The sequence below is a fragment of the Euprymna scolopes genome, chromosome 16 (assembly GCF_053919585.1).
Source record: "Euprymna scolopes isolate OS-2025 chromosome 16, ASM5391958v1, whole genome shotgun sequence".
In the NCBI taxonomy this organism is placed as follows: Eukaryota; Metazoa; Mollusca; class Cephalopoda; order Sepiida; family Sepiolidae; genus Euprymna; species Euprymna scolopes.
Genome location: NC_136497.1, coordinates 44,696,351 through 44,712,650, shown reverse-complemented (window position 1 = coordinate 44,712,650; position 16,300 = coordinate 44,696,351). Strand labels below are relative to the sequence as shown.

At 38.6% G+C, this 16,300-nt stretch overlaps 1 pseudogene; it reads right to left on the bottom strand.

The window, feature by feature from the left end:
• Window positions 1-15,445, bottom strand: part of LOC145296170 (histone-lysine N-methyltransferase SETMAR pseudogene) — a 33,748-nt pseudogene extending 18,303 nt beyond the window's left edge.
• Between the last annotated feature and the right edge of the window lie 855 nt (window positions 15,446-16,300).

The window sequence follows — 16,300 nt, the reverse complement described above, 5'->3', positions numbered from 1 at the left end:
GATCCTCCTCATCGTCCTCAGAATCAGAAGAGGTATAACAAGGGCGGATATCTTTTACGTGACGTGGTATGCCACCAATCAACATGGTCTGAGGACTTATGATTTCATCTATTTTTCCCCGGAAAAATTTCGTAGTGCACCCAGCATTTGGGGGTTTTATCCAAACAAGGTCTCCCACCTGATATGGTGTATTGACAACACTCACCACTGATGGTATGGCATCAACTCCTTTCACACGCTGTTCATATTGGTAAATTCCATTGGCTGGTGCAGTTGCTGGTGTTGCATTGTCCTTGGGTGTTATATTATACCAGTACACAGCTTCTGGAATAGAGCACTGCGTCCTGGCTGCAATTCTTTTGATGGTGCGGTGACACCGTTCTGCTATACCATTACCCTCGGGATAATATGCACACCGATAATGCATTTTAATCCCCCATTCGTGCACGAATTTCTGAAATTCTTGACATCGAAATGTGGCGGCATTATCAGTCAGAATTTCAATCGGGGCACCACGTTCAAAAAAGACGGCTCTCAACTGTTGTATAATGCTGGCTGCATCCTGTCGTGTCAACAGGCGCCATATTATGAAACGCGTCGGGCCACAATCCGTCATGGTCAAAAAATGTTTGCCCCCATAATGTGTTATGTCCATCCCTACTCGCTGCCAGTTGCCCTCCACCTCGAGCTTCCCTTTTTGCCATTGGGATGGTGCCGGATCAATTCTCTGACACTCTTCACACGAACGTATGGCTGCTTTCACTGATGCTTTTGTAGTTGCAGGGCATACTCTTCGGACAAAATATGCAGTCCTCTGAATTCCAGGATGTCCAATCTGCTGGTGTATCATACGGATCTGGTCAGGTGTTAATTGATCCGTTACAGTCGCGCATGTTTGTTGTTGAAGATCGGATCCCTGCCTCATTGCATCGATCCACCTCTTTGGTACTCGAGTCAAGCTATCAGCCAAATTCTGCATCGACGAGACTAACGTAATGTCTACCTGCAAGCTGTATTCGTCAACTAGACGCTTAATTATTGCTAGTCTCCTTCGTACTAGCATTTCACTTGCAGCTCTAGTCTTAACTCGAGCCTTTCCAGTCAAGGTGTCGGTTAACCAATGGTAAACACACAATGAGTCAGTGTGGAAATGCACAACATTAGTCTGCCATTGCAATGCGAGATTAAGACCTTTTAACGTGGCATCAAGTTCTGCCAAATTTATATGTTGGGCATCATTTTTCGGACGAAGCCAGCATGCATCTTCCACAACAACACCTAGTTGCTCCAACACGACACCTGTAGCCAACGAACTTGCGTCAACCCATGCATTTAGTTCGTTTCCAGACACTTGCCACTCACCCCGGGCAGGGTCATTCCTATGCACTCTGGACAACATTTCAGCCATCATTTGTTGGAGAGAATCATCATCCGCAACATCGTCCCATCCTTTTGTTACTGTAGTCACTCGTCTTTTCACCACTCCTGTTGCCGATCGGAGCCATCCACAGACAGGTAGATGTCCTACCAATTTACCACAGATAGAAAACACAGTACGTCTTGTTAATACATTGGGTAACTTTGGAAGTGGGCTCCCTCGTTTCCATCGCAACGTATTGCCCTCCTCCCAGACCTCGAGGCCTAGCACGGGCACTCCATCCTTTAGGCGCTTAGGGTCTTTGCTTATTAACCCAAACGCTTTCAGTTTTATTCGAACTGCATCCGCAGACATTATGTCCTCATTAACATAGATGTCATCTATGTAGGCTGAAGCAGCTTTTGCTGTGGTCTCATCCTGCATCAAAACAGTTTTAATAATGGTTGTCATAATCAAGGGTGCTACGTTTAGGCCAAAACCCAAACGTGTCAAACAATATAGTTTTCCCTTGAGTAGTACTGTCTGAAACGGCCATAATGACTCATGGACACGTATCTGCAGGTAGGCCCTCTTTAGATCCAGAAGTGCTACATTGCTCCCTTTTTGACGCCACTCTCTCAGTTTAGCAGCGCACACATCTGCGTTTCCGGTAAACGCATCAACATGCCGATTCAACTCTCGGTAATCCATTACGGGACGAATTTTTTCTTTGGTATGTTGTTCAACAGCCATGAGCGGAATTAATCCCTTGGGTGGTCCCAGACGTTCCTGTGGGTATGGTATTAACCAACCGTTGTCAATCCACATCTGAAGTTCTTCTTCATATGCGGCCCTATTCTTGGTAGAAACTGCATACTCTGGAATCGTGTTGCACAGCCGATCTGGTTCCTGGCCCATGGCCCATTTCCACTTTGCAGTCCACACCCTTTCGTTGTCATCAAATGTAGCACAGAAGTCCTTTTCTTCAATCGACATGGCTGCACAGACGTCTTTCCCTTCTCCAAGCCTGATACCTCTAGCTGCTGTGATTGTAACGCCTCCTAGTGCTTGTATTGCATCAATTCCAAGCAACATGTCGTAGCCAAGGGGTTTCTCCTGCATCACCAGAACGTCAACTTTAGCTGTGTCACCCTTCTCAGTGCAGATTGTGACTGTCCCTTCACCACAACATACCCGTGATAAGCCATTAATGGTCATAACGCCAACTGGGTTCCTCCGCCACACCGGACAGCAATGGGCACTAACTATAGACCGGGAACACCCCGTGTCTATAAGTGCTGAACACTGCACATCATCAAGTTTAACGCTAATGACAGGCAATCCTGTGTTTATTGGTTGGCAGGGGGCAAGGGTAGCGATAGTACCTTGCCCCCAACTTCGTTTCCCGAACAGTTGCGAGATATGTGCCCAAACTTATTGCAGCGATAGCATTGCACTGGTCTCTTTGATTGTGGATATACACCTCTCCTATCACTCCGGCACTCTTTAGCAAAATGATTGGCCTCCCCACATTTATAGCACACTGGGGTGGCATGCTTATTACTATCTGGAAGAGAGTCCACATTGCCTCCATGTCGAAAACGAGCTGCTGCTGCAATTGGTTCCTGTTCCTTACAGATGTTTCGAGCTCGGGCCAATAACTCATCAGTTGACAATTCATCGATTCTTGATGATGCCCGCAACAGTTTACTGACCTCCTCGGGTAGGCCTACCAAAAAAGCACAGCTTAATATTTTATCGTTGACCCCACCAAACGGTACAGATAATTTTCGCAGGTCGGCTAGGTACACGTCGACTGTTTCCTTGGGTTGAAGTGTCCGGCTCGTGAACTGTTGCCACGCAACAAATGGATCTGTACCAAACGCTGTATACAGGCTCTGCTTGATTTCATCCCAGTCTGGTTCATCCCCGAGTTGTTGGTAGACTGCATAGGCCCCTCCGGTTAGCCTCAAAGGGATAACTGTGGCTGGTTCTTTAATTTTGCACAGTTTACAGATTTTCTCTGCCTTTTCAATCCATTCAACGACAGCCGGTCCAGTGGTAGATCCGTCGAACTCGGGTATTAAGCGAATGTCGAATCTGTCCATTGTTAGTAACCGCACACCAAGCGCCGAGATAGCTTAAAACCAACACAAAGTCAAGTATCTGCAGAATGTCTTCTTGGTTCCTCCTCTTCTCTTTTCTCTCTCCCAACAATCGAACACAGCATATAATAACAAAACTCTAAAGCACGTCTGACAGCACTGACTTCTGCCAACAGTCTGCCCCTCCTCTTAACAACACAGGCTTTTTATATCGCAAAATCGTTCACCTCTATTTGCATATTCTTCTAACTCACGTGATCACTACTCTATAAATAAGAGTCTTGACCGTTTCTTTTCTTTCTTTTTATTTATTTTCGGTGACCGACCCGCACGTGGTCTATCCAGGTAAGTCACGCATTTCTCCACATCTAACAGCTGATGTGTTAATTGTGATAGCATACAGAATCAGTGAATGTATTGACGAAGGTTTCATTTTTAGAACGTAGATCTTAACATATCTAAGGCATTTGATAGGGTCTGACACAAAGATTTACTTCATAAAATCTCTAGCTACGGAATTGCTGGAAATGTCCTCTCAAACATAAAATCCTTTTTCTCTAATAGGTCTATTAAAGTGGTCGTTAATGGGCAGAAATACGTAGATCACAGTATTAATGCTGGCATGCCCCAAGGATCCATATTGAGCCCAACTCTCTTCCTTATCTTTATCAAGGACCTCACAAACCATATTCTTCGATCATTTGTCGACATCTATGCAGAAAATACTACCATCTATGGAAACACTACAAAAGCCAACAATGATCAGAAGTTTTCTAATTCTCTCTCCTCTAACCTTAAACGTGTTCTGCAACGGGGTGAGGAATGGCTGGTCAGCTTTAATACATCCAAAATCAAACTGCTATCTGTTCACCACTAAAGATTATATCCCCAGTTTACCCCAATTGAAATGGACATCTCTTGGCTTGATTTAGCACTCTGTTTTGATATACTTCTGGGACTCACGTTTACCCTGAATCTGAAATTCAATACGAACATCAGATCCCTAACCATTCCAGGAAGAATCTCACCCCCACACCCCGTGATCCTCTACCTGTACTGAAAGCAATTTCGTTCTAAGAGGGAGTACTCCTGCCACATCTGGGGTAGAGCTCCTAAAAATACCCTTTCCTGTCTTGACAGAATGCAGAACATCTACATAATAGTTTAACCTTATCCTAGAGTTGCCACAGAGTCTTGATAAGTGCTGACCCTAAAACGAAAAAAAAAAAATGTAAAGGGGAGAGCAGATTTTCAATTTAAGATTATTTATGATTTGTTATATTAATACTATTTTTATAAAATAAAAAGACATCACTTGATTTGAAATACTGAGCTTTTTTGGTATTCACACGAATATTCAAGGCAAACCTTACAAAAACGAAGAATTTTCAGTATATTTTTTCTCCACTTTTGATACAAAACGGTAGAAACCGCAGAAGCATTTGATCTAATTTTTTGCATGAGTAGTTAATAAGTCCAGACACAACTTTTGGTAAGTGCCGTTTTTTAATATTCTGAGAAAAGTGAAAAATCGACCTACCCTGATATTTATATATATATATATATATATATATATATATATATTGATATATATTGATATATATATATATATATTTATATATATATATATATGAAAATGTATGCATGTATGTGTATATATATATATGTTTGAGGATATGTATATATATATGAGGATATGTATATATATATATATATATATATATATATATATATACATATCCTCAAACATATATATATATATATATACATTGAGAAGTGAAAAACGAATTACCATTAGCATATAAGCGACGCTCTTTGTGTAAACAAATCGAGCGGAGGTATTTCGGACGATATAAAAACATCGTTAAACTCACTACTCGTTCAAGCAGCCGCCAATAGCGTAATGGTTAGAAGCCTTGACTGCCGTGTAAACGGTCGGGTTTCAATCCTGGCTTGAGGTAGTTGCCTGTCTAGCCGCACTGATGAGCTGTGAAACAGCGAAACAGTACTGTATGTGGATGACTATATATATATATATATATATATATATATTTAACTTGGCATTCCTCACAATTCATTTGCTTCTTTTAATCACCCCTGCTGATAATTTAATTCTAAAGTAATAACTTGTCTATCTCAGTAGACACCTTTATTTGCTTTAAATTTGGCGCCACTTCAACGACATCCTCTGTGGGTCATTTTTACATTGCCTTTTCTATTCTAAAAATAACTCAATCACCATTCAATTATTATTTTTTTCTTTACTCATTTTTCTTAAATCAGCCTTGACAGCTCTCCATTTCTTCTTTCTACGCAAAATTTATCTTTCTTTTAATAATATTATTTGAAGTCAGTCACTTTTTTCCTTGTACCATTTATGATTTATTCCACGGAATTCTGCCTTTTGGGTTACTTTGAACCATCTTCCATTAATGTGATTCCTTTTGGAGTTTTCCTTGTGGAAATGGAAATTTAATCAACTTTTTTGGATTTTATCCGTTATTGAAACTTTTAACTTTTCATCAGACCATCCATTCGCGTAAAATCACCTTTTTTGTCCCTTAATTCCCTCTGCTTCACTATTTTTTACCAAGTAAGATCTATGACTTACTTGTAGTTTCATTAAATAATTTTGTCAAGCAAAGTATGATCCTACAGTTTGCTAATCCTAATCCCTACCCTCTGAAGAGAAGGAAAGTATTTCTTCGAAACTCCGCAGATTAAGAACTATTCACTTATCATATATTTTGATTAGTTTTATACGATTTAATTAGGCAGCAGGTAACGAATTTAACTGTCTATGTATTTTAGTTTAATCATCATTATTAGTAAGCTAGAAACTAGAGGTATAAAATCTATTGATTTTAAGGTTGGTTGGTTGGTTGCTTGTTTTTGTTTTACGGCATATCGACCTTTTTCAGGTTATTTAATGCCGAATCCAAAGATTCGGAAGAAAAAATTTTTAATAGAATATATTTGTTGTTTTCAGATCGGTTTCTATTTAACCCATAGTTGGGACCCTAACAGGTACTACCACACCGGGTCAGAGTGGACCTGGGAATAATGGCAATTAAAGGGTGGCTCACCACTTAATATAGTTTAAGGTCATATGCAGGACCATTAATTTTAAGGAAACGCGAGCTACGAGGGACGTGCGATAAGTAATGCCTCTGATTTCCAGTTGTCTGGTCTAGCTGAAATTTTGCATGTGCAATGATTTATATCTTTAGGAGGTGTGTGGCAAATTACAGCTCTGGATTAATTGTGATTCCTGTTTTACAGGTCTTTGAACTGAGTCAGGTGTGAAATGGAGCCTGTTGAATGTCAAGCAGTGATCCAGTTTTTGCATTTGAAAGGACGCACCACAGGAGACTTTTGATGAAATGAAAGAAACTTATGGTGATAATACCGCTGGCAAGGTCATGCTCACAGTCTTCTGGGACCAGGACGAAGTAGTGATGACAGATTTTCTGGCAAGGGATACCACAATTATAGGAGCCTATTATGCTTCACTTTTGAGAAAATTAAGGGAAGCTATCAAAATCAAGATGCGGGGCAAAATCAGCAAAGGTACCCTCCTCCTGCAGGACAACGCTCCAGTCCACAACTCGCATGTCGCCAGATCAGAAGCACGGGCGTGTGGTTATAAAATCCTGCCACACCCTCCCTACTCGCCTGACCTTGCACCCTCTGACTTTCACCTCTTCCCAGCCATGAAGTTGTTTTTGAAAGGAAAGCGTTTCCCAGATAATGCAGCCTTGATTTCCGAAGTCACATTTTGGTTCCAGAGCTGCATCAAACGATGGGAGAAATGCATAACTCTGGGTGGTTCCTATGTTCCTAAAGACTAATAACTGTGCCAAGTTTCCTTGCTCTACTACTATGGGAAGTGGACCAGGGGAATTACTTATTGCACGCCCCTCGTATTCTCAGAAACTTAGACAAAATGCTTCCGTAAAACATATATATTGGGTAGGAACTATTATTGTGCAGCATACAAACTATTAGAAAGGGGAAAGAGTTTCTTTTATCAGATATTTTATAAACAAAAATTTCATCCTCAATTTTTATATCTAAATCCAGAAACGTAACTTGTGTTACTCTCCGCTCATAATTTAATTCTAATTCATTTGGCTATATCAAATGTTAATTTTTTTTTAATTCCTCGTTATCGTTTATACACATAAAGTCGTAGATAAATCTCCTACAACCATGGTAATTATATACTGTCGATATATTATTTGTAATTAATGATATATATATATATATATATGTATGTATGCATGTATATATATATATATATATATATATATATATATATATATATAAAACAGAAAGTCTAGTCGAATACCCCTTTCGTTCCACAAGCGATGGCGAAGACTTCCAAAGGCAGAAGTGGCCTTAGCAATCCTGTTGACAATTTCATCATCAAGAGAACCGCCCTGGTTCACCTTGCTACCAAGGCAAGGAAAGGACTAAGGAAAGGATGTGGCTACCAGTGCGGCATCGTCAGCGAAGAGCAAGTCGCGAATAATTTCGGTGCGAAGAAGAGTCTTGGCCTTAAACCGTTGATGGTTAAATAAGCCTCCGGATGAGCGAAATTGAAACTTGACACCAGTGTCCAAATCACCAAATGCATGTTTCAGTATTAGTGAAAAGAAGAGCGCAAAGAGGACTGGTGCCATTACACATGCCTGTTTGGTCCCATTCGTAATATCAAATGGATCAGACATCATACCATCTGAGACAACATTGGCCTTCATCCCTTCGTGAAAGGAAATAATCACGTTCGGCATGTTTTCTGGAATACCAAGCCTTCTTAAAACCTGCTAAAGAGCATCGCGATTCACAGTGTCGAAGGCTTTCGTCAGGTCAACAAACACCATATACAATTCCTGATCTTTCTCACGAACCTTTTCTGCCACCTGACGTAAGGAAAATATCATGTCAATGATGCCGCGACCCGACCGAAACCCACACTGGGACTCTGGATACACCTTATCAACGAGACGATTTATGATTCGGTTTAGAATGAGCCTAGCCAGAATCTTTCCTGCAATTGAAAGCAAGAGATATCCCCCGATGGTTGTCACAGACATTCTTGACTCCCTTATTTTTGTAGAGATGTTTGATGCAGGCATCTTTGTAGTCCTGTGGAACTCGGCCTGCTTTCCATATCTTTACAAAGTCTTCGCCATCGCTTGTGGAACGAAAGGGGTATTCGACTAGACACAAAAATCCTTGTCTACCGTGCTGTTGTTCTTTCCATTCTTCTTTATGGATCTGAGTCATGGACCCCATACAGACATCACATTAATCAGCTGGACGTTTTCCACAAAAGCTGTCTACGATCCATATGTGGTCTTAGCCTCCGCGACAAGGTATCAAATGCCGAATTATTCACAAAATGCAAAATATATGGCATTGAATAATTCCTTATTCAATCGCAATTGCGGTGGGCTGGTCATGTATTGAGGATGCCTGATGACAGAATTCCAAAAATTGCGATGTACAGTCAATTAGAGGGTGGTAAAAGAATTGTCGGACGTCCTTGGCTTAGGTACAAGGACAAGTTGAAGAGTAACTTTCTGCAGTGAACATACCATACAGGAGTCTTGAAGATGAGGTGAGTGACCGAAAAGGATGGAGATCAAGGTGTTTTGAAGGTCTCCAGAGATTTCAATCTGAAAGCTTAAGGCAACTGAAAGAAAACAGAGTAAGAGCAAAACGACTAGCAGCCGCACCAATATCTGCAGCGTTAAATCCACATTCATGTCCTATTTGTGGCCTTGTTCGCAAGTCCCTTGCTGGACTAAAAAGTCATCAGAGGCAAAAGCATACATGAGTTTTAGAAATATGGGTTGTCCGAACCTCATACGTCGAAATCGACGGGAGAGTCCATCATATATATATACTGTTTTAACAAAATCAAGACATCAAGGAACTGATTGATAGCAACAAATAGTGTATTCCATCGTTAGTTACAATTGTTTCAAGACTATTCGGACAAATTCAAACCCTATATGGTTTGAACATTTTCACGAGAACAGCCTTTCATCGGACGTACTGAATAAAAACACTTTAGCAATGAACAATAGGGAATCCATTTCCTTTATAAGGAAAACCATGAGAAAATATTTTACCTACATCTCAATCTTCCGAAGTTTTAAAAAAAGTTTTTAAAAAAACTTTCTCCCGAGAGTCCCAACTGTACTCACCACCAAATTTAGTTTCCTATGCCCCTTTTCATCTTTATGCCTTGCTATGATTTCCTGGCGCAAATTGTTAGTCACTTCCTTTGTTTTAACCATTTTAAAACAGTAATGAAAGAGGCAACATTCGCGGTGTCTGCGGGCTATTGTCAAATTACCTGTAAGGAGCCGGAACTCTAGGATGCCTTCTGATTGGTTGAATATTGTAGCAAGATTAAATGACTGCTTTAGAATGAAATTTATGATTGGTTTAAGTATTGTAGCAAAATGAAATGATTGGTTAAGAATGAAATTGTCAACTAAGTATATCTTCATTTCTGTTTTACTTTTTGATTGATAATATCTGTTGACAGATTGAGTGTAAATTTCATTCAAATTTACTTGATATTTCTTGAGAAATACGAAAAAACAATGTACTAAATATTTTTGCTACGCACTCTCTCTCATATATATATATATATATATATATATATATATATATATATATATGATTGCAACGTCTTGTCAGACGAGTGCAACTCCCTCAGACACTTAAAGTCGATGAATCCAAAAATAACTTCCATCGCCGCAGGACCATCTTAATAGACAAATTCCTGAGGGAGTATCTATACACAGATGATGCTACAGAGTCTTAGCTTTGTACGACAGCTTAGTCTCTCCCTCGGTTCAAAATGTTGAGATCCAGCAACAAGCAAGAGCAAGATAGCCAGCAACAAGTTAAAATGCAGACCAGCTTAATGCGGGTACTGATCTCCCGCTTTATGGTTTTTTAAATAAGAGATTTGCTTCTCCTAGAAAGGTTGCCTTCACTACTGCTTGCGGGGGGCCTCTCCACCCCAACACACACATATATACATACATAAAACACACACGGTGCTATGTGTCCGTTGACCCCGAAAAAGGATTCATTCGCCCTTTGGAAGGTCTTGTTTTTAATCCTTCAGGGAGACTAGCCACCCTCCTCATCAAATAAGTCTGGTGGGGGAACCAGTTTAGTTGCCGGTGATCCGACCATGAGGCAGGTAGTACTGGGTTACATGGTACCAGTAGCATATGACATGATCTGGCATACATATATATATATGTATATATATATACTAGCAGTTCAGCCCGACTTTGCCCGGGCCCTATGTATTATTCATAACTTTATGTGAATATATATATATATATATATATATATATATATATATATATATATATATATATATATATATATATATATTAAAATGTTTGATTCATGTCCAGGTAACCTAAATCTAACATTTCAAGTGTTTTGACCAAAAATTGGCAGAGGAGTTCGTTAGAATTTGATAAGGTCAACTCTTTCAATTTTTATCTCTTGGCAGCCAAATTGTCGCCCCAAAACGGATTAAAAAGCTTGCCGCCTCTTTAAATACCCTTTATGTAGAGTTTCAAATGTTTAGACCAAACATTGGCTGAGTAATTTGATAGAGACCGCAGAGGTCAAATTTTTTAAAACTTTGACCCCAATTTTGACCCCTTAACACTTATTGTTTGGGGCTTAAATCAAATTAAAAAGTTGAATCCGTGTCCAAGTAACTTTCATCTAAAATTTCAAGTTTTTATACCCAAAATTAGCGGAGGAGTTTAGTAGAGTTTTCACATATCCATACTCCTTATGTCAAATCTCGAGTCTACGGACTGAAAATTGGCAGTACTTTGGTAGGGAAATGTACACAAACAGTCATACACACAGATAATTCCATATATATATATATATATATATATATATATATATATATATATATATATATATATATATATATATATGTAGTAATGTTAACGGCGTTTCTACTTTTACAACAACATCCCACTGCCAAGGCTGACATCCTTTTTAGCATTTAACGCTTGGATTTCAATTCCTGTGTTAATCAACATTAACGAATCTTGTCATCGACACTCCGCCTTTATCGATTAATCTTACAGGCTAGCGACACCTTCAACTTCATCTCTTTCGCTCCTACTCGCTTCTTCATCATCCCAGAGTGGTTCAGGTAATAACCTCCCAATCGAACGCCAGCTTCAAAGACTGAGACAAGATCAGCAAATATAGCTGAGACGTGTCAAAGCAAACAGGACGAAATCCATTTCAGAAGCGTAAATAATTATCACCTTTCCGGTCAAATTAACGTCGCTAAACTCCGCCAGATTGTAAAGCAAGGATACAGTCATGTTAAGACAGAATGCTGTTACGTATTACTATGCTTTTGGAATGTAGTGTACATGCGGGGTGCATCTACTCATCACATCTATTATTAAAGCTTATAGGGTTTGATTGACAGATTATAACTTTATAAAGTAATTTTCGTCGTGGTCATCTAGATGTTTGTATTGCGTAAAGGCCTCCACTAGTTTCTGTGCCGCGATAATTTACTTCGGCTCCCCTGTGTTTTGCAGAATATGACGCCAAAAATTTTAATTCATAACATAATTTATTGTCTCTGTTAACTTCCGGGCCTGTTTATATAATCAAATGGTTTATCTCTGAACCCTTACTAATTTATTAGGGTTCCCCGTCATCTACTACAACGACGCTCGTTTCTCCACGCTGTCTCGGTGTTAATTCCTACTGTCTTACTCTCCCATCCCTCCCTATCTATGTCTCTGTCTTTCTACCTCTTTCTCACTATTTATCTATCTATCTATCTACCTGTCTTTCTTTATTCCCGCCTCGTCAAGATGGTATGACACAAGGTCGGAAAATGGAATTTAAAGAGCCAGCATACTAGTAAAGGAGCATTCTGGCGATCAAAAAAAAATGCCTACTCAGCCCCGTCGGCATTCATTGGTCAGGGCGCCTCGGTCTGTAAAAATAAACTTACTCCAGCTGAAAGACCGGAGAAAAGACCTGGAGGCATGAACCTGATAGAACTGCATAGAACCAAAACTATACTTTAGCCAACTTCTAAAATAGCCATACTCTGTGGATTTTAGCACCGAAAGAGCTCCATCGACTATTTCTTATTCTTCCTCCTCTTTAACTAAATTACGCACACACACACACACACACACACATATACATATATACATATATGTATGTATGCATATATATAAACACACACATATATTTATATATATTTATATATGTATGTATGTGTGTATGCATATAAACACACACACACACATATATGTATATATGTGTATATAACTAAACATTTTACTCCATTTAAAACGGCTAATATTTATTTTTTTTTTTAACTTAGAATGCGTGCTTTATGCCAAACTACTAGTATAAATATGGCATTATTGTGGTTAATCCGTATTAATCCTGTGCGTAAACGTATACTATAACACTAAATTCGCCGCAACTTATCTTAGCAATAACATATACAAATTTTAGTCTTATCATACTAATAGATTAGGGAAAACTTTTAGAGTAAATGTGGTATTGAGGTAACTAATTTCTATTAATCCTTATTTATATCTTACTGTGTATCAAAGAGATATCATAAAACTTAGTTCAATGAATCGTATCATAATAAAAGTCTATACTAAATATCAGCTACATCGGCCTAGTAGTTCCTGAGAAAAATTCGAATGGACAAACAAACAGACAAACAAACAGGCCAACATATATATATATATATATATATATATATATATATATATATATATATGAAGCGAAATTGTCTGTGTGTCTGTGCATTTCCCTACTAAGCTAGGTCCCTGCTTCCCCAACAGTACTGACGTGCAAAAGTTCAAGTGTAACGTGAACCGACATCTTGCTGCCCAAATCCCTACATAGTACCCCAGTAGTTGTTGCCTCTGATAGTGGCCCCCTACACCAAAGTAGCAATTTGCCTTGTTTGGGGTGAAAGTGTAATTAAAAAAAATAAGTCTACAGACTCGAGATGTGACATAAGGGGTATGGAGATTTGGGAAAATCTTTTTAATCCGTTTTCGGCCAGAAATTTGGCTGTCAAGAGGTCAGAATTCAGCGATTTTAGCTTTGAAAACTCTACCAGACTCTCCGCCAATTTTGGGTCTAAACACTTGAAATTTAAGATGTAGACTACTGGACAGTGGATCAAACTTTTAATGTGATTTGAGCCCAAAGCAATAAATTTTAACGGGTCAAAATTGGGATCAAAGTTTGAAAAAAAATGACCTCTGCGGTCTCTACCAAATTACAAAGCTAGTTTTTAATCTAAACTTTTGAAATTTTATATAAAGCTTATTCAGACATAGGGCAAGCTTTTTAATCGGTTTTTAGCCGAAATTTTGGCTGCCAAGGGGTCAAAGTTTAAAAGATTTGGCCTTTGCGGTCTCTAGCAAACTATTCAACCAATTTTTGGTCTAAACATTTGTAAATTTTACATAAAGGATATTCAGACATGCGACAAGCATTTTAATCAGTTTTGCGCGAAATTTTTACTTACAAGGGGTCAAAGTTGAAAGAGTTCACCTTTGCCGATGTACCAAACTCCTCCGCCAAATTTTTGTCTAAACACTTGAAATTTTAGATATAGGTTACCTGGACATGAGTCAAACTTTTTAATCTATATATATATACATATGCATATGCACATAAAGTTATGAAAAATACATAGGGTTCGAGCAAAGCCGGACTGAACTGCAAGTATATATAAAGAAGGAAAGAAAATGACGATAAAAAACTACATATTAATATATTAGGTTAGTGCAAAAATAATGTCGCTTTGTTTTGTTTTTTGTTTGTTTGTTTGTTTTGTTTTTTTTTTACGTTCAACTTCAAAGTTTCATAATAAACTCTATTAATCGAAATAAGAACCATTAGAATCGATACATTTTACCAACGAGAAACCAGTTTATTTATTCCATTAGCATAGAAATCCGGAGTTCTGGAAGCGATGAAATCATTGAAGGCCGATTCGACATAATCTCGACTTTTGAAGCATTTTTTGCACAGGTAGTTGTCAAGATGCTTTAAAAAAAATAATCGGTGGGCGAGAGGTCCAGTGAATATGGTTGATGAAGCAGAGTCTCATAGCCCAATTCGTCCAACTTCTGCAGGATCAGTTGAGCAACATTCGAGTTAGTGTTGTCATGGAGAAGAATTGGTCCCTTTATATTGACCAATCTCGAGCACATACGTTGGAGCTTCTGCTGCATTTCCTCAATCTGTCGTCAGTATTTCTCCGCCGTAATCGTTTTGCCCGAATTCAAGAAGCTGTGATTGATGAGACCGGACCCAGACCACCAAAGAATCACCATAATCATTGGGGGGGGGTTAGTTTCGGCTTCGGGAAGTGTTGTAGAGCTTTTCTGTAATCCAACCCCTGTACCGAACGTCGATGGTTGTCGGAGAGGATTCACTTTTCATCACACCTCACAATCCGCTCAAGAAATGGGTCGCTTTTGTTGCGCAGAAGGAGCGTAGGAGACATCTCAAAAGGACGATTTTTTGTTTATCGTTCAATTCATGCGGCACCCATTTATCCATTTTTTTACTTCCCTGTTTGCTTTAAATGGCGAACGACTGTTGAGTGGTTGACCTTGAGTTCAACAGCCACGTCTCGTGTAGTTTTGAGAGGATCGGCTTCAATTAAGGCTTTCAAATGTTCGTTGTCAACCGCAGTTGGCCGGCCGCGATCGTCTTTATCTTGAAGGCTCTCGTCGCCATTGTGAAAATTCTTGAACGATAATTGGGTCATACGTTCGTTAATGGTTCTTACACCAAACTTATCATTGATATCACGAGCTGTCTCGGCAGCTTTTCGGCTTAGTTTTAACGGGAGCAAGAAACTCGTGCAGATTTTAATTTTGTCCATGCTGTCGAAAAGCATGTGAAAAAATGAATCAAGAGATTGAGAACAGTAACAAATAACACGAATCGATAGAGCGAAAAACGCGTTTCCAAATATATAGCATGGCTATATATATCAAACAATTAATTAAAAAATCATATATGAAATAACATTTGTGAGAAAACGATATTTTTTTGAACCAACCTAATATATAAATTTATTCATTTATTCAATAAGGCTATACATCAATTAAAGGTTTGGGGTAAATGAGAACTTTTTATACCATGGTATTTCGAACCTAATGCTTCTCATCAGAAGAGGAGAGAGATGCTATGTAACATAATAGGGATGCGATGTCTAGCGATAGTGATATTAGAAGTGGAATAAAATATTGAGACTATTTGCGTGAACTAAATTGACTTCTGTGATATAGGAAGAGTATAGCTTTTATTATATAATGCAGATAGATGTATTGCATATATTTCATGATGGTTTTAATATATGTGGGCAATATGTGTGATTAAACTCTCAGAAAGAATATAGGGTAAGTTAATTGAAAGTATATGTTTTATCGTAAGTATTAATGGGTTATAGATAGGGAAAGGAGGTTACATGAATAGAGGGTGATGCTATGTCGGTATTTTTTAAAAGGGGTATCTGAAATTAGACCAGTAATTAAAAGAAATATAAATTATTAGAATTAATAGTAAAATAAAAAAGTTTGAAGGGATAAACTATAAGGGACACAGTATAAAAAGATGTTTAAGTGAATAAGATAGAGGATAAACAGATTGTAGAATAAGGGGATAAAAATACAAAAGAGTATGGGATGAATAGATATAAGAATATAAGCATTATAGAGTAATCATAGATAATAAA